Here is a 19,262-nt window from a genome sequence, read left to right on the forward strand (position 1 = left end):
GATGACTCACAACGGGCGCTGGTCATTCTCCTCCACCGGGATCAGAGCCTCCACTTTCCGTTTGGCGAAATCGGTGACATCTCCAACTCCATGCTGGGCTGGGCTGGGTCTCCGATGCTGGGCTGGGTCTCCGACGCTGGGCTGCTTTGGGTCTGGTCTCCGACCCAATCTCCTTTCCGAAAATTGTGTTTTCCAATAAAAGATCAATCCACGCAGCGCTGAACGGCAGGAGAGGAGATCGATCTGCGCACGCGTAGTTTTTAAGATTTTTCAAACCTCGCTAACTTTTACATTAGACCACCGATCGGAACAAAATGGTGCAATTGCATCTCAGGAGATCGGTGATTAAGCTGGCGAAAAATTGTAGCGCCAGCGCGTACCGTTTTTGAACAAATAGAATGATCGAGCAAACCGGAAGATAACAAGATTAGAGCTTTAGTTATGTAATGTAATGTAATGTAATGTAATGTAATGTAATGTAAATGTAATGTATGTATGTATGTATGTATGTATGTATAGATAGAATATGCCACAGAGTGAGGTTATTCAGCCCATTAGGTCCATGTCAGCACCTATTAGTCCTATTCCACCTCCCATTACTTTTCTGTATTGCTGCAACTTAATCTCTCTGTAGCTGCCCATTGGTTTGTTTCATTTTGTTATTAGCCTCCAATGTGGGAGTAACCGGAAGACTGGAAATAAATCCATATAGTCACAGAGAGCATTCAAACTCCACACAGGTAGCACTCAAAGTTGGAATCAAATCCAGGTCCCTGGAGGTGTGTGAAGCAGCAGCACAAACTGCTGTGCCATCTTGCATCCCCTTAAGTCCAAAATATGATCTGGTGAGACTGGAGTTTGTGCATGTGATTGGTAGAATCTGAGGGGAATTAATAACAATGTGGAGAGAATAAAACATGGAATTACCGGTGACTCCCATACCGTAATTTCTGTACAGAAACGCGATTTGAAAAAAAAGTGCTCTTTTTTTCTTCACACAAATTCTGTGAGAAAATGTTATTCTGTATCTCAAATTTTTGGGTGGTGCCTTGTGAACACGAGTAGGGTGAATTTCCATTATCAAAAAGGCAGTAACACTGAGGTCACCTGTCATGTAGGATGCGTATACATGTATGGGGGTTTATGGTCAGCATAGACTCAGTGGGCTGAAGGACCTGTTTTTTGCTCTTTCTCTGTGACTTCATGATTCTATGTGGTATCAGCTCATGTGGGCGCTGTTTATGCTTTTCAGCATTTTAGACACCCGGGCAACTTTCCTCGTCAGTTTTTTATTATCAGAACAATACAGCACAACCTTTTCCGAGCCTAGGTCGTAGAGTCATCCTTTACGTTACTGCATGAATGCATGAATATTAGAATTATTATTTTGTCTTAGCTGGATGTTTATTGTTTATCACCACATTTAAAAGTCACCCTCACCAATGGTCATGTGTCTTTATAGGAATTTCCAGCTGCTGAACAGAAACTTTAATTATTAAAACTAATAATCTTTTGGTTGCTCTTTTGATTACAATTCAAAATACGTTATCTCGTCAGGCAAATGGAGACTTGAATCAAATCGCTGGTTCAGATTCTCCCAGCCCAGTGCTGTGTATTCATGCCTAAAGCAGAGTATACTTGCTAAAAACTTTGGAAATGGAACCATCTGATTTTATCTCAGAGTCTCTGTCAGTATTCCAACATTTCATTTATGTGTGAAATGCAACGTGGATTTGTCCATAATATGTCAAAAATCTACTTCATGGATTGAAACTGGTTTGATGTTGAAATTATTGAACTGCCCGCTAAAGTCAAACAATTTCATTCAAACCCAGCAGAGGGCAGAGAACGATTCAAGGCAGTAAATCAAAATATCCTGAATTCCTGCAGGACATGAAATACAGAAATAAGACCTAAACCAGATTCACTATTTATCTATCACCTACCTCTATCTCTATCTGACTATATAATACATACATTTAATGATGCTTTAAAACTATATCTGATTTTAAATATCTCATTTATATGCTGTCACCATAAATATAATGATAGCACGACAGAATTTTGTGCAAATTGAAGCTTGCTGCTGTGACAAGCAAGAGTACAAATGGAGTTAGCTGACTGAGTCAGTCTCATACCCTACAGCAAACTACAGTATCTGAAACTGAATCAAAGTCAAAATACTACATTTCTGCCACAATTTACAGTGCAAGAATCAATGGTGAGTGGGAATGTTATATATTTAACTATTGTTTTGTTACCCTGGTTTGTTACTTTCTATTTTGAAGATAACTTCAATTCCCGATCAAGCACAAATATAATCTACAAAATATATTATTTTTATCACATGTTTATTTTTACATATTCTTACCATATATGGAATAGTAATTTTTTTTTGTATAAACCTAAGTTTAAATAGAACTATCCACTTTCACAAAAAAGTGCATGGAGCTATCCAGAGATGCTATCAGGATGCATCAGATCTTGGTTTGGGAACAGCTCCATCCAAGACAGTAAGAAATTGCAGCAAATTGTGGACGCAGCCAAGACCATCACACAAACCAACCTCCTATTTCCTCCATTTATGCCTCACACTGGCTCAGCAAGGCCAGCAGCATAATCAAGGAGGAGTCACACCCTGGCCACTCTCCCCTCTCCCATCAGGCAAAACATATAGAAGTGTGAAAACGCACACTTCCAGATTCAGGGACAGTTCATCCTAGCTATTATCAGGAAACTGAATCATCTTACCACAACCAGAGAGCAGTGCTGAACTACTATCTCATTCTTTGGTGACCCTCAGGGTATCCTTGATCAGACTTTGCTGGCTTTACCTTGCACTAAACGTTATTTCCTTTTCATGTATCTACACACTAAATGGATTGATTATAATCATGTATTGTCTTTCTGCTGACTGGTTAGTATGCATGAAAGAAATTTCACTGTACCTCCATACACGTGACCATAAACTAAACTGAACTGATATATTCTACATCACCTCACCTTTCTTATTCTTCCAAAACCCTCACGGTTTCAGGGTTAAATTCCATCTATCATATTGTTCTGCAGCCAAAGGTACCCTTCTCCAATCAATACCATCAACAATTTGTTTGTGTGTTATCTGCAAAATTGCATGCAACAAAAGCTTTTCACTGTACCTCAATGTAGATTGGTTCCTTCACACTAACCAATTGTAGTCCTTTATTAGTAGAAGCTCCGCCTACTATGAGGTTTATATTATCAGAACTCAGCTCATGCTGTCAGTTGAATAGTCGCTCACAAGCTGTAACAATATGCTTAAGTGTACTGTAAGTGATCTTTAATAAAACTATTTTGTACCATGTTGTGTGAATGACTGGGTCATTTACATGGTGTCAAGAAGTGGTTGCCTACCCACTCCTTGTTTAAGTATATCGGTTTTTATTTTGTCCACCTAGTTATACTCGCTATCGCTACCATGGCTTGCTCGCTTTGCCGTCCAGATCCTCTCATCTTTGACTCGGTCATCGCTGAATGTTGGTACATCTTTGAGCGTGACTACAACCATTACATTCGTGCTGCTCATCGAAATGCTCCACCTGACATGCGTGCCTCTATCCTACTTAAAGTTGCTGGCCCTGAAGCAATGAAGCACGCAGAGCGTTTTACATACATGCCTGCTGTTATGGATCACAACAACCAGGTTGCAGTGCCTGCTGAAACTATGGATGACCCTGCAGTCCTGCTCACTAAGTTCAGACAGCTACACGACCTTGAGCCAACTCCATAAATGAACGTACTAAGTTTTTTTGCTCACTTCCAACAGCAAGGAGAACCTATCGAAAACTTCCTCAGTGATTTAAAACACATGGCTGCACGCTGCCATTTTGGATATTTGTGTGAAGACCTTATCTGTGACAAACTAGTAGGAGGTTTACTCAGTGACAAGGTATGAGACGAATTGCTTCACGATTCTGAACTGACTTTGGACTGAGCTGAACATGCTTGCAGAATCGCTGAACTTATGGCTTCCCACACAGTCTTTGAGCTCTGGGCCACGACCCCCATTCAATGTCAATGCTACCGACACTTCCCATCATAACCGGCATTCACAACCCACCTCACCCTGGCAGTCTCAGAGATCTATCGAACGGTGCTCTAACTGTGACGGCTCCCACGCCCCAGGTCGCGAATTCTGTGCTGCTTACGGTAAAATTTACCACTTCTGTAAGAAACGTAACCACTTCATGAAATGTTGTCGTTGTTGCATGGCTCGATCGTTCCCAAGACAAAATGTACACCTGTTAAAACATGAACCTACTGATAACGAATTCCAAGAGCTGGAAGCTCCATCCCCTGCTCTCCTCCCTGAGAACCAAGATAACAGTCCAGACATCCACTACCTATTTGCTTCCACTAACAAGCAACTTGACCCTGAAGTCTCTCTCGTCGTTAACAGCAACATTGCACTTGCAAAGATCAACCCTGGTGCTAAATGTAATGTCATGTCTTTAACTGAATTTAAACAAATTCGTAATACCAAACGTATTGCAAACACTACAGCTATGTTACGAGCCTATGGGGGAGAGGTACTGCTCCAACTTGGAGAAACTGAACTGAATTGCCAGTTTTTCATTGTTCGGGGGGATTCTGCAACTCTGCTTGGCATCAACGCATGCCAGGATCTAGGTCTGGTTATCTTTGGGCCTGCTGTCCATCAAATCACTCCCACTGAGGGCTCCACTCAGCAGACACTTTCACAATACAAAGAACTATTTGACGACAAGCTTGGAAAGCTGCCCATCAAGTACAATATCGCCACTGATCCAACTATTACACCTGTGGTCTGAGCACCACACCGTATCCCGCAGGCTATGCACAACAGAGTATACAATGAGCTCCAATGGATGGTGTCCCTGGGTGTCATTGGTATGGTTACTGAACCGTCCGACTGGGTTTCCACCATTGTGGTTGTAACAAAGAAAAACAAGGAAGAAATCCAAATCTGCATCAACCCCAGAGACCTAAACACAGCGATCAAACGCCACACTACCCGACGCAAACAGTAGAGGAAGTTGCTGCTCAGATAGGCAGTGCATCTGTGTTCTCAGTTCTGGATGCCAAAAGTTCGTTTTGGCAGATCCTGCTGGACCCTGACTCGTCCATACTACCTAGTTCACGACGACCTGGTACTACAGGACGGGGTTATAATCAAGGGTCACAAAGAAATCATCCCAGCTGTTCTTCGGAACAAGTACGTTGATGCCATCTACAGGGGCCACCCCGGTGTGGAAGCAACCCTACAATGAGCGCAGAGCATGTTTTACTGGCCTGGTATGACCAAGTATATACACAAAAAAGTCTAAGTCTGCGTTGTCTGCAACAGCCTAATGCCACACCAACAGAAACAACCCTTGCTCTCACATCCTGTTCCTCCTCTGCTGTGGTCCAAGGTCGCTACCGACATATTCGAGTGGCGTGGAAAACACTATCTGGTTCTCGTTGACTTGTATTCAGCTGGTTCGAAATTGACCTACTCCAAACCATCACATCTGACGCAGTCACCCAAAAGTTGTCACGTTACTTCTCTGTACACAGCGCCCCTTCACATCTCCTATCTGATAACGGCAGTCAGTTCACCAGTCAGTGTTTCAAAAACTTTGTTTAATGGTTGATTTTCGCCATGTCACCAGCAGCCCTGAATTTCCACAGTCCAACGGGCTCGCAGAACGGGCAGTCCGTAGCACCAAACAATTAATGGAGTGCTCACACTTTGCTTAATTTGACGTATACTTGGACCTGCTCAACTTAAGGAACATTGCCTGCAACCCAATACTGGGGTCTCCAGCCCAATGCCTGATGTCTCGTCAAGCCCGTGGTGCCCTGCCCATGCCCCGGCAGCTGCGGCAGCCACAGGTCCATTCACCTCCCGTTGTCCAGAAACAACTCCAATTGAAACACGATGCATGGAAACAATCTTTCGACAGGTCCAGCAAACCACTTAAACCTCTCTCTAGTGGGCAAGTTCTTTGCTTTCAGACCGACAAGGGCTATGGCCATTTGGATCACATTCACAACCCTGCTCCTACCGCGCTCCTACCTGGTAAGCTCCGACGGAGGCCTTTACAGACGCAACCGTCAACATCTCCTTCCTGTGAAGGAACCACGTCCTACAGTTTCGTATCCAGAGGTCACGCGTCTGATGTACCCTCCTACTCTGGGACTAACTCCTCCCTCGTGCCCAGCTGTTGCACAGCAACCACCTATGGCCTCACCACAACGTTCAGCGCCCCGCTCGCCGGCTTCACTGCCTCCACCCTCCGGGACTCCGGCGCCGTCCCCGGTTACTTCCCCGGTCACTTCCCCGGTGAAGGGAGGAGATGCGGATCTATACTGCACCCGTGCGGGATATGTCTGTAGGCCACCCCTTAGATATGGAGATTTTGTGTAACCATCTATACGCCCCTGTATGTGTTATTAGCGTTTTGGGTACTGTATTATTTAGCCATCACGAAGTAGTGTGTTTCGGCTTATAGGCTTGCATTTAGTTGTGCTTCATAGAAACATAGAAACATAGAAAATAGGTGCAGGAGTAGGCCATTCGACCCTTCGAGCCTGCACCGCCATTCAATATGATCATGGCTGATCATCCAACTTAGTATCCTGTACCTGCCTTCTCTCCATACACCCTGATCCCTTTAGCCACAAGGGCCACATCTAACTCCCTCTTAAATATAGCCAATGAACTGGCCTCAACTACCTTCTGTGGCAGAGAATTCCAGAGATTCACCACTGTGAAAAATGTTTTCCCCATCTCGGTCCTAAAAGATTTCCCCCTTATCCTTAAACTGTGACCCCTTGTTCATTACATTTCTACAAGGAAAGATGTAGACAGGTTACTCCACACTACCCAATTGTAGTGCTTTATTAGTAGAAGCTCCGCCTACTATGCAGTTTATATTATCAGAACTCAGCTCATGTTGTCAGTCGAATAGTCGTTACACAAACTATAGCAACATGCTGATGTGTACTGTAAGTGATCTTTAATAAAACTATGTTGTACCATGTTGTGCGAATGACTGGGTCATTTACACTCAATACACGTGACAATCAATTAACTGAAACTGAAACTGAGACCTTCCATGACCTATTTTTCCAAAGCCTTTTTATTTTTTATAACAATTTGATTGGTTAAATAAAGCTCCAATTAGTCACATCCACCCGTGCCACCCCAGCCCCCACCCCTGTCCTCCCCCCCCCACCCATCTCTGACCATGCATCTCAGCGGCATGTCAGATCTGTTTTCATGAGGGCAAATTCTAATTTAATCACTAATCTAGTCCCCTGACCATTAATTAAAGCTTACATATAATACCACAAAATCTCCAACGGAACTGAGCTAAACTGGTCTCAACAAATTGCAGGTCTCAACCACTTCAATAAATGGAACACCAATCATCCTAGTTGGCTAGCCAGTGATGCTAACTATCTGGTCTTATTTTAATTCTGTTTTGCCCATTGCGGATGGAGCCCCTGGATGAGTTCTGAAATCATGTGCCCATCAGTTGCGAGTTCTGGGTAAATTTGGGCCCCAACTACTGCGAGCAAATTTACACCCCATATCTGAGGAAAGATGTACTGACTCTGGAGAGGGTCCAGAGGAGGGTTACAAGAATGACTGCAGGAATGAATGAGTTAGCATGTGATGAGCATTTGACAGCACTGGGCCTGTACTCGCTGGAGTTTAGAAGGTCGAGGAGGGACCTCATTGAAACTTACAGAATAATGAAAGGCCTAGATAGAGTGGATGCGGACAGGATGTTTCCACTGGTGGAAGTGTTTAAGACCAGAGGTCATTGCCTCAGAATTATAGGGCACTGTTTTAGAAAGGAGGTGAGGAGGAATTTCTTTAGTTAGAGGGTAGTTAATCTGTGGAACTCATTGACACAGATGGCTGTGGAGGCCAAGTCAGTGGATATTTTTCAGGCAGATATGAACAAATTCTTGATTAGAATGGGTTTCAAGCATTATGGGGAGAAGGCAGGAAAATTGGATTGGGAGGCAGAGATCAGCCATGATTAAATTGAGGAGTAGACGTGATGGGCCAAATGGCCTAATTCTACTCCAAGAACTTGTGAACTTGCAACATTGGCTACAGCCTTCACTGACATCTTCAACCTCTCTCTTCAATAATCTTTTGTCCCCGTTTGCTTCAAGGAAACAATCATCATCCCTATCCCCCCAAAAAATGTAGTGACCTGTCTCAACTACAGCTGCCCAGTCGCTCTAACATCAACTGCAATGAAGTGCTGTGAAAAATTGATAATGGCCTACATTTGTGCCAGTCATCCGGACAATCTAAACTCCCTGAAGTTCACTAAAGGAAAAATTGTTCCTTGGAGGACGCCAGCTCTCATGCACTGCGTGCAGCTCTGGATCACTTTCACAATATTGGAGCCCTGGTCAGGATGCTATTCACAGAATACAGTGCAGCCTTCAACACCATGATTCCAAATAAGCTAATCTCTAGACTTCTGGACATTGGGCTTGGGGCTTCCATCTGTAATTGGTTTCTGCACTTCTTGACCAGCAGACGGTGTGGCACGGTGATGCAGCAGTAGAGTTGATGCCTTATGTATTCTTGAAAATGAAAATGTATTATTTCTTAAGTAAGGAGACCAAAATAGCATGCAATGTTACAGGCGTGGTCTCACGAACACATGTATAATTGCAATAAGGCATCCTTCCTCTTGATTTCAAAACCTCTTGCAATGAAGACTAACACCCCTTGACTTCCTAATTGTTTGCTACACCTACATGTTTGTGTTCAGTGTAGAAGGACATCCAGATCCATTTGTCCTTCAACATTTTCCAGTCAATCCTGGTTTAACTAATAGTGTTTTCATACTTAACCACTTTAAATTACATCTGCCATCCTTTTACTAGATCTAAATAGCATAGAAATAGCTGATCTAAATAGCATAGAAATCTCTACGCTTTCTAAGCTTTCCATTCATAATTCACAATCTCATCCAGATTCACATTGTTCTTCTACAATTGAAACATCTTGTTGCTGTGAACTGACAACCCGTGCTGAATGATTCCCAATGCAACAGAGCAGAGCTTCCCAGCAAACACACTTTCCCTGACACACACATCAACTGACCTGGACTCAATGTCAGAGATTTCCCTATCACTCCTGCGTTTGGACAGGATACCGTTTCCATTAGCTTTCTGTACTGGATAAAATTCCTTTACATTTTTAGAGGGCAGTCAGAAGATGTGCCACCCTTGCAAGCCTGTAAGAATGTTAGACTTAGTGTGTTTACCCGCAACTGTACAGCAACACAGTAGTTTAGTTAAAACACAGAACATAGAACATAGAACAGTACAGCACAGGAGTGGGCCCTTGGCCCCACAATGTTTGTGGCGAACACGATGCCTAGTTAAACGGATCTCATCTGCCTGTAAATTATCCATATACCTCCATTCCTTGCACTTCCACATGCTGAACTAAAGGCCTCTTAAATGCCACTATCATTTCTGCCTATTGTGTTAGCCTAAGTTATGAGTTATCAACTGGACTTCTGGTCCATTGATCGAGAAGCATAAGATTGAATCCTGCCGATGGCAGCTAAAGAATTTAAATTAAATAAACCTGGAACTAAATGCAGTTTCAATAACAGGAACTATAAAACAATGGGATTGTTGTAAAAACACATTTGCTTTACATGTCCTTCAGGATAAGATATCTGCTCATCATACCTGGGATTCTAGACCCACCAATTTGGCTCTTAAATACGTCCTCAGTTCAGGGGACAAAATTATTGTCTAATAAATGGAGGCATTTCCAGTGTTGTCTAATCCTGTGCAAGAATGAATTAGAACTTGAATTGAATATGATCACGTTCATGCATAAACAAACATTCAATCACAAATCCACTCCCCTGACCACTGATTAGAACATACATATAACACAACAGAACTGAGCTAAACATGTAGATAGACACAAAAATCTGGAGTAACTCCACAGGTTAGGCAGCATCTCTGGAGAAAAGGAAAAGGTGACGTTTCAGGTCGAGACCCTTCGTCAATCTCGACCCAAAACATCACCTATTCCTTTTCTCCAGAGATGGTGTCTGACCTGCTGAGTTACTCCAATTTTTTGTGTCGATCTTCGATTTAAACCAGCATCCTTCCTATACATTTTGTGAGCTGAAAATGTGTTGTAGGGTTTTAATCACTTCATCCTAGTTGGTTAGCCAATGATACATAACTATCTGGCCTTATTTTAATTCTATTTTGCATTTGCTTTTAGTCTAATTTCAAGCATTTCTGTCCTCTATGTTGACAATGTTTTCCATCCTACAAACATATCCCTATATAGAGTCATAGAGCTATACAGAACGGATTATATTTTTACCTACGGAATACCCATGGAAACAGGCCCTTTGGTGCAACTGGCCCATGGCAATCAAATTGTTGTAATTATGGAGATTTTCAATATCACCTGTTTGTTTCTAGACTGTCTTTTTGTATTGGCTTCTACTCTGAGTTTATTTTATTTTTTACCAGTTCCTGCATGTATTAGCTTTTCACATCATCCTCAAATCTGCACTTCAAAAGTGTTGTGATTAGTTCTGAGTGGCTCTGCCAATACAGTCATGTAGTTATCAATGATCTCCCCACTTTTAACAGCTGCACTACTTCACTGTGTTTATTGCCATTGTAAAGTACACAAACCTACTGGATTCTTAACTCCCAGCAAAGATCCACAGAAGACTGTGGAGATTTATACACTGGGGACATAATGGGCCTGTCCCACTTAGGTGATTTTCTACGCAACTACAGGTAACTAGGCTGTTGCCACATGGTCGCTGGGGTGTTGCCTGCATGGTCGTGAGTAATCTCCTCAGTCACCATAAGAATCATAGCATTTTTCTGGTCACCACTGGATTTTGAAATGTTCAAAACTTTTCGGGGACAGTTGGCTTGCCGCCAATGAGCGTAGCTTGCCTTCTCCTGATGTAGGTGCTGTTGTAGGTTGTCGCCAGGATGACGTAGGTTGTCGCTGGTGCTGACTTCGGTGAATTCCATTGGCGACTACCTACGTCAGCCTACGTCAACCGGCGACAGGTACCAGCGACTGAATTACCTTAAGTTGTCTTCAGTTGTCGCTGACAAGGTCGCACCTTGTCATAGCTTGTCGCGGGTGGACGTAGGTTGTCGTAGGTGTGGTCGTATTTGGACGTCCTAATGAGTCGCCGGTTGTCGGTAGCTTGCTGCAAAATGACGTCGACTAGGTGGGAGGTTGTTGTAGACATTGTCATAGACATTGTCGTAGGGGGGGGTCCAGTCGCTGTTTTTTCGGCGACCTGCTACGACTATGACAGTCGCCGGCAGTCGCCGAAAAAAATCGCCTAAATGGGACAGGCCCATTAGGAGCACAAACCTCGTATGAACATCGATACAAATAGAGAGTAGTTAGTCACACGATACAATCATGTCTGAAAAGTCAGAAGAAGGGTCTCCACCCGAAACATCACCCATTCCTTCTCTCCAGAAATGCTGCCTGTCTCGCTGAGTTACTCCAGCATTATGTGTCTATCTTTGATACAATCATGAGTGAGAGGTTTAAGGTAACATTTATTGCTCAAATCAATATTATATTAATTTTAAAAGATTCAAAGTCCGAGAATGCATTTAAGACAAAAAGTGATTTATATTCAATAAATTTGAGTATTTTTGTGGCAGATGGCATGAAAACGATATAACTGATAGATATCTAGCTACCATGAGGAGAAAATTACAGTGACACAGTATATTCAATACATTCTCAGAACAGAATTGATGAAATTACAAAGACAAAAGTGACCTGTGAAATTGTATAATTTGAATTGTGAGAACGTATTTTTTTTAAATTTACTCTTTTTTAAACATGTTTAGTTCAAACCAATTGTCATTTTGATGCAGAGACCAGGAAGGGATTGCTCTTGGAAAGATAAATAAGCAAACTATGACAAAGTCAAAGCACTGGAACTACACAGATTAAAATTAACCTAAAATTAAATTTGTTAAACAAAATAGTACTGGAGGACGAAATAAATTTACATTTCAGTAATTCTAAGATATATAGCATGGTATGTTTAAAATCTTCAAATGCAATATTTGTGAAGATGTTTTCTGTGGGAATGTCTCAAAGCAGTAGTATGAATAAGTTCCATATAGGCTGGGGAATTTCACCGAGCTGCATCGATTCCACCATTGCTACTTTTTTTCAGATATACAGGTGATATTTTGTCTGTCTTCAAAGGAATAAATGCAAAGAGTAAATCGAAAAACCTTCTTTGTCATGGTTAAATGAATTTCCAATTCCATTATTTCCAGTTTAATCAGGAAGAAACCTCTGATCAATCTTGAAGACCCCGGAGATTCGGAGGCTCCAACCGCAGGTCTGGTGGACAGTAACACCGGGAGCCCGCGGGTCCCTGGTGGAAGACCACTTTTCAGGGCTTCCGCAATGGCGACTTTTCCCGCCCGAGTTGAAGGGGTTGAAAAGTACATGAAGCAGGGCCTTACATCGCCCGGCACGGCTTTAACGGCCGTGGGACACTTACCATCGCCAGCCGGGGGCTCCAACACCAAGACCCGGAGCACGGCCTTGCATCGCCCGGTGCAGCTTTAATGGCCGCTGGACACTTACCATCGCCGCCGGGGACTTTGACTCTGACATCGGGAGGAGTGCAGGGGATAGATAAGACTTTGCCTTCCATCACAGTGAGGATGAGATTCACTGTGATGGATGTTTGTGTAAATTGTGTTGTGTCTTGGTTCTTTTTCTTGTGTGTATGACTGCAGAAACCAAATTTAGTTTGAACCTCAAGAGGTTCAAATGATAACAAATAAATTGTATTGTATTGTATTGTATTGTAAGTTCTGTCTGCAGATTACAAAACTAAACAATCAAACTCTGCACAACCCCTGTTCAATGCAGATATCTTTACTGACACAATTTCAAAAAATTAAATATTTTATAGTAATACTGAAGTAACAAATATTTAAATAGCAAAACAATTTTAGCACACCTTGAGCAGCACTTGTGCATTGTTATAAATTATTATTTGGGAGTTAATTCTGTCTTTTTTATAATTAACTCTACACAGTAGGTAGGGAAAGAGCTATAGTAAAGTGTAATTTATTCATGGTGGCCTCTTCAAAGTAAAACAAAGCAAGATATTTCCATAATTAAATACCTTTACAGAATGCACATAGGTAAACTCCGATGATTGAAGCTAATAAATAGGACAAAAGAGGTAAAAATGTAATCCTCCTTCCATGCTAAGTAGTCTGGTGAAAGAGATAGCTAGCCCATCATAGTCACTGCCAATTTCTCTTCCATTGGATGGGTGATAAAGAGAGTAGTCTGGTGAAAATGAAGCTTTACCCTGACATTTTTTGTAATAAAAATTATGAACTCTTCATACCTATTGTTAAATAAGAACCAGTCCGGAGTGATACATACAATATTTAAATATCTTAATTGAATGGTGACTTTTCCAGAAGAACAATGTTTAATTTCCTGGGCTTATTCCATTTTACTGCAGGTAGTAAACTAACTAAAGCTAATACAGTTAAAATTCAAGCCAAGATGTAAGGTCAGTACAATTTGTATCCATTTTTCCCGACTGTGTGGGAGAATAAAATTATTGTGACCCCTGATTTTGGTTGGAATGAATCCTGCTGGAAAATGTGGATATTAAATGTTATTGGATTACACACGTGAAAATCTTTCAAGGTCGTTTTCAAGGTCATTTTCAAGGGACAGGTTGATCGACGTGGCAAGTTGAGCTGAAGTGCCTGTTTCTATGCTGTATGACTCTATGATTCTGTCTTGTTCCCCACAGGGACCACTGTCTCCTCGTTCTGTTACTGGAAATTATGCACACCTCCAGTCACTTGTGTTAAATTCAATGGTACTATATTGTCACATGTTCCGAGCTACAGTGAAATTCCTTTCTTGCATAATCAGACTTGCAATATTTCTTCCCAATGGGTGAGAGTCCCACAAAAGCATCATGTCACATTGTGACCTCTGCAATGAGCAACCTCTGTAAACTGTGCATAGAAGACAAACCCAATATGAGACACCCTAATTAGAAGAGCAAAATATTGAAGACATAAGGAAAATGAAATGCTAATTAATACACATACCTCCACGCACACAGCCATTTAGTTTAAACCTCAGCTGTTATGTTTGCAGTCACTCTAATTTGCAATATGTGATGTGCATAGTTTGATCATTTTTATTCTGTGCAGAACTATATGCATTATGAAATCAGATTAAATGAATTCTTGGCTGAAATTATTCCAATCAGGCTCACGTAATTAGCCTGACTATCATCCCTGTTGGCCTTCTGTGCTACCTTTCCTACACTCATTGTCCTCGTCACCGATACCGGATGTGCGTCAAACTATAATTGGATATGATCTGATGCATGTACTGTTTGGAGGACAAGGTGCCATGCCAGACATCATGGGATATTGAATTCACTGTGGATCAATAATTCTAAGCTCAACTTGTTACAACACCAAGAGTAGAATAACTGTCTAAGGGCAGCAAAAGAACGTGTTTTGTTTCAACTAGAAGGTCACATCCTCTGGGTTTATATCTTGTAGCTTAATCAGGAACACTGTTTATGTCCAACATTTTCATGGTTATAGTATGTGCAGCTATCAATTAAACAGCTGTCATATTAAAATAAATGTGCAAACTTTTTAATTTACACGGCTGTATTTTCATTCTTTTAATTTACATCTACTGCCAAGCACTTTCTAAAAAACAACCATGTATTGATTGAATGGTTAATTGAGCCATAATTCCTTTACATCTTGGCACATCACAAGGACAGTTGTGGATAAACAATAGATTTGTGATTGGTCTTGCCAATGGCACACATTTCCTGACACTAAATGCAAAAAGAATACAAATATTAAACTCATCCATGACTGGAAATAAAGATTCCTGAATTCATCTTGCCTTGAAAACAATACCCTACGTGCATTTATTACCATGTTAAATACAGTTGATGTGTATGAATGTATCACTGTGTACATGGATAATCTTTAGATCCATCAGTATTGGTATTTGATTATTACTATTATCACCTGTGTTGAGACACAGTGAAATTATTTGCCTGATATTCAGGCATATTATAGCATACATAAGTACAACTACATCACGCAGTGTGCGAGTACGATGGGTAGTGCAAAAAGAGAAAGGAAACCAAATGCATAATTGGGTAAATGAAGCAGGAATTCAGAAGATATCATTATTATTTTCCTCTGCTGCTTCTTATCTAACAGCTGACCAGATTTATAATAGCTATCAGCAAGAAGCTATCTTGCAAGACAGTGGTTTAGTGTTGTGGGCAGAGTGGGGTATTGGTGGTGATGACTGATCTTAGAAATGCAATGGAAGGAGGATAAGACCAGGATGCTGAGTTTTGCCTCGGTGGAGTTCAGCTGGGTCCACTCAGCCTGTTGTGGCAAAGGGCTCGATATTGGGAATTCTGAATCAGCTGATCAGGGCAGTGAATAATAAATGGAAACAGCCAAACAGAGCAAAATGTCTGCTTGAGATTCTACTTCAGAAGCAAAATGTCTGCATGTGAATACTCCTGCAACTCTTGGGCATCCATGAGTGCCCAAATTGGCACTGAAGCCCATTGCTTCCACAGCCATTTCTTTGATGGGATTTCCTATGCCTTGTGGATCATCGATATCAGCGGGTACATTTGAATCCAATTATAGGCTAAATTTAAGTATTGTAATAAAAAATCCAACACTCCGACATGTTGTGTAAGAACTAAAGCGTTAATCCAGTTCACACTGCTCTCACAGAGAAGATTTGGCTCATGAATGCCTTCATTGATAACCCGTATAAAGATTGATTAAACCAAAAGCACAATCTTGCAATCTCTCTCCAAATTTAGTACCAACTGGTGCTTTCATGGTATAAAATCATTATTACTCTGCTTAAGCTTGGTAGTATCTTGTGCTGATATTACACTGGTAAAAATTAGAAACATTATCTTCCAATATAGAGCACAAACTCCATGCTTTGAAGAGATTGTTTTAATTGCAAGTGCATATATATACAGTGCAGACTAAAGTGTGATCTAGAGTTATGAAGGTTGTTGATTGTAAAAGTTTCAGTTGTAACCTGTTTCAATTCTTCAATTAGACAGACGATCGGGCGTTTCAAAGGCAAAATCACACACACACACACACACACACACACACACACACGCACACGCACACATACACACACACACTGTTTTAAAAGTATATAGATAATAAAGTTAGCGGGCATTAAACCTACCGGTGGGTCTTCGAGGTCGTGAAATTCCAATGAGCCTATCTAAATGGCCAGTCAGCGAAGGAGATTGCCTACAGCTGCCTGTAAGTAAATAGCGACCCCATTCCACTGCCCTTCGACCTCCTTTGACTACCTACGACTAGCATCACAACCAGCTATGACTAGACCTGCGACTGAAAAGTTATCGATTTTTCAAACGGCGGCCTAGTTTTAGTCGAGGCCAGTTTTAATCATGATGAACAAAAAGCAGCAACCTAGATGAAGCCTTGACCATGCGGAAACCACTTTCAACCATTAGGAAGAGTGACCAAAACCTCCTGTGAGTTAGAGCTCTAGGGGCTAGTGCAATCAGGGATATGGGGAGAAGGGAGGCACGGGTTATTGATTGGGGACGATCAGCCATGATCACAATGAATGGTGGTGCTGGCTCGAAGGGCCGAATGGCCTCCTCCTGCACCTATGTTCTATGTTTCTATGTTTCTATATAATTTCCCAGTTAGTGTCTATGTTTTGTGTCATCATATTGACTGTCTTTGATTCAGAAAGGCAACATTTATATTTCTGAAGTTAAAAAAATAAACATTTTGTTTCATGCAAATTACAGAAACAATGTCAATTTAAGGGACCTTATGTTTTCTTATTCCTAATTGACCTGTTACAGTCAGTTTAAAAATGTTAGAATAATCTCTTTAATAGTCATAATTTGGATCGCACATGTTTTTCACATTGCCGAAAATTTTCAACATGTCGCCAGGGTGTCACCTGTATGGTCGTGAGTAGTCACCCAAAGAGTCGTAGCGTCTTTCTGGTCGTCACTGAATTTTCAACATGTTGAAAATTTTCGCTGACCTACAATGACCTATGATGGGTGCCGGATGTCGTCGAAAAGGTCACGTAAGTGGGACAGGCCCATAAGAAAGCACTGATAAGTATTTATTTACCAACCATTTATCACTGTAACAAAGCCCTGAATTGGCCTGGGCTAGTGACTGAAGTTTCAGTGGGTGAGACTTTTGGGACCAACAACCATAATTCTATCAGCTTTAAAACTGTTGTGGATAATGACAGGGCTGGTCCACAGGATAAAGTTATAAACTGGGTCAAGACCAACTTTGATGGTATGAGACAGGAACTTGCAAAAGTTAATTGGTGTGTGTTGTTTATGGGCAAAGGAACGTCCGAAAAGTGAGTTGATTTTAACAGGGTGAGAGTTAAAGGTATGCATGTTCCAGTTAGAGTGAAGGGTGGGTGCAAGGGACCCTGGATGATGAGAGAAAATGACCACGAGGTGAGAAGGAAAAATAGATCAGCCATGATTGAATGGTGGAGCGGACTTGATGGGCTGAATGGCCTAATTCTTTTGGTCTTCTGGTCTCTATTCAGGAAAAAGGAGGAATGGTCAAGTATAGTCAGCTGGGAACAAGGGTATCCCTGCAGGGGGAGTGTAGGGGATTGAGAAGCATATTTAAGAAAATCAGGATGGCAAAAAGAGGGCATGTGATGGTAGCCGGACAGGCCGAAGGATGAGAAGCCGAAGCCAAGATGTCGAAGCCAAGATGCTGAATAGGCATCACGTTGAAAAGCCAAGATGCCAAACGGACATGATGCCAAAAGGACATGACACCGAACGGACACGACGCTGATAGTAAATGACGTCGTACGGACATGAAGTCGAAAATTTACAACGCTGAACGGACATGAAGCCGAAATTATAAATAGATATGTATTAAAAAATCTATATTTGATGCAAAAATTGTTGTACCTTGTTACATTTTAAAATAGTTAAATTGTTGTACCAAGGTACGTCTCTAGAGACAGGATTGGTCCGACACTTGTCAGTCATCGACAATGGTCAGCGATTGGTCCAGATTCCCGCGTCCATCACATCACTGCCTCTGTGGCAATCGCAGCAGCTTGGAGTCACTACCACCATTTTACAAATGCAAGCTCAAGCCCCCCCCCCCCACACCCTCCTGTCTCCCCCCTGCCAGTGATGTGATGGACTGGACCATTCGCTGACCTTTGTTGATAACGAACAAGGTGTCGGACCCCGGAGACGTCATTTCCGTTCGGCGTCATGTCCATTTGGCAACATGTCCGTTCGGCATCATGTCCGTTCGGCTTCATGGCTTTTCGACATCATGTCCGTTCGAGGGCTTTTCAACGTCATGTCCATACGCCGTCTTGTCCGTTCTGCGTCGTGTTCATTCAGCTTCGTATCCTTTCGGCATCGTGTCCGTTCGATATCTTGGCTTTTCGCGTGATGTACGTTCTGCATCTTGGCTTCGGCTTCGGCTTCTTGGCTTCAGCTTCTTGGCTTCGGCTTCTCGTCCTTCGACGTCTTGTCCGCACATGGCATGTGATAGCTCTGACAGATAAGATTAAGGAGAATCCAAAGAGTTTTTATGTGTATGTTAGAGAAAATAGGGCTTCTCAGAAAGCAAAGTGGGCATATATATATGGAGCTACCGGAAATAGACAAAGTCCTTATTGAATATTTCTCCTCTGCTTTTACTGAGGAGAAAGATGTAAAGACCAGGAAATTTGGGCAGTTAATGTAGATGTCTTGAGGACAGTCTTTATTACTGTTGAAACGGTGCTGAATGTCCTAAGATGTATGAAGGCAGATAAATCTTCTGGGCCTGATCAGATATATCCAAGGACACCACAGGAAGCTTGAGAAGAATTACAGGATCCATGGCTGAAATATATAAATCATCATTGTACCTGCTGGAAGACTAATGTTAATGTTAATAGGTGGTTAATGTTGTGCCTCTATTTAAGAAAGGTTGCAAAGATAAACCCGGTAACTACAGTGTAGTAGAGGAGAGGATTCTGAAGGATAAGATACACCTGCATTTGGATATCAGGGGTTGTTTAGGGATAGTCGGTATGGTTTTGTACG

Source organism: Amblyraja radiata, chromosome 3 (assembly GCF_010909765.2).
Source record: "Amblyraja radiata isolate CabotCenter1 chromosome 3, sAmbRad1.1.pri, whole genome shotgun sequence".
NCBI lineage: Eukaryota > Metazoa > Chordata > Chondrichthyes > Rajiformes > Rajidae > Amblyraja > Amblyraja radiata.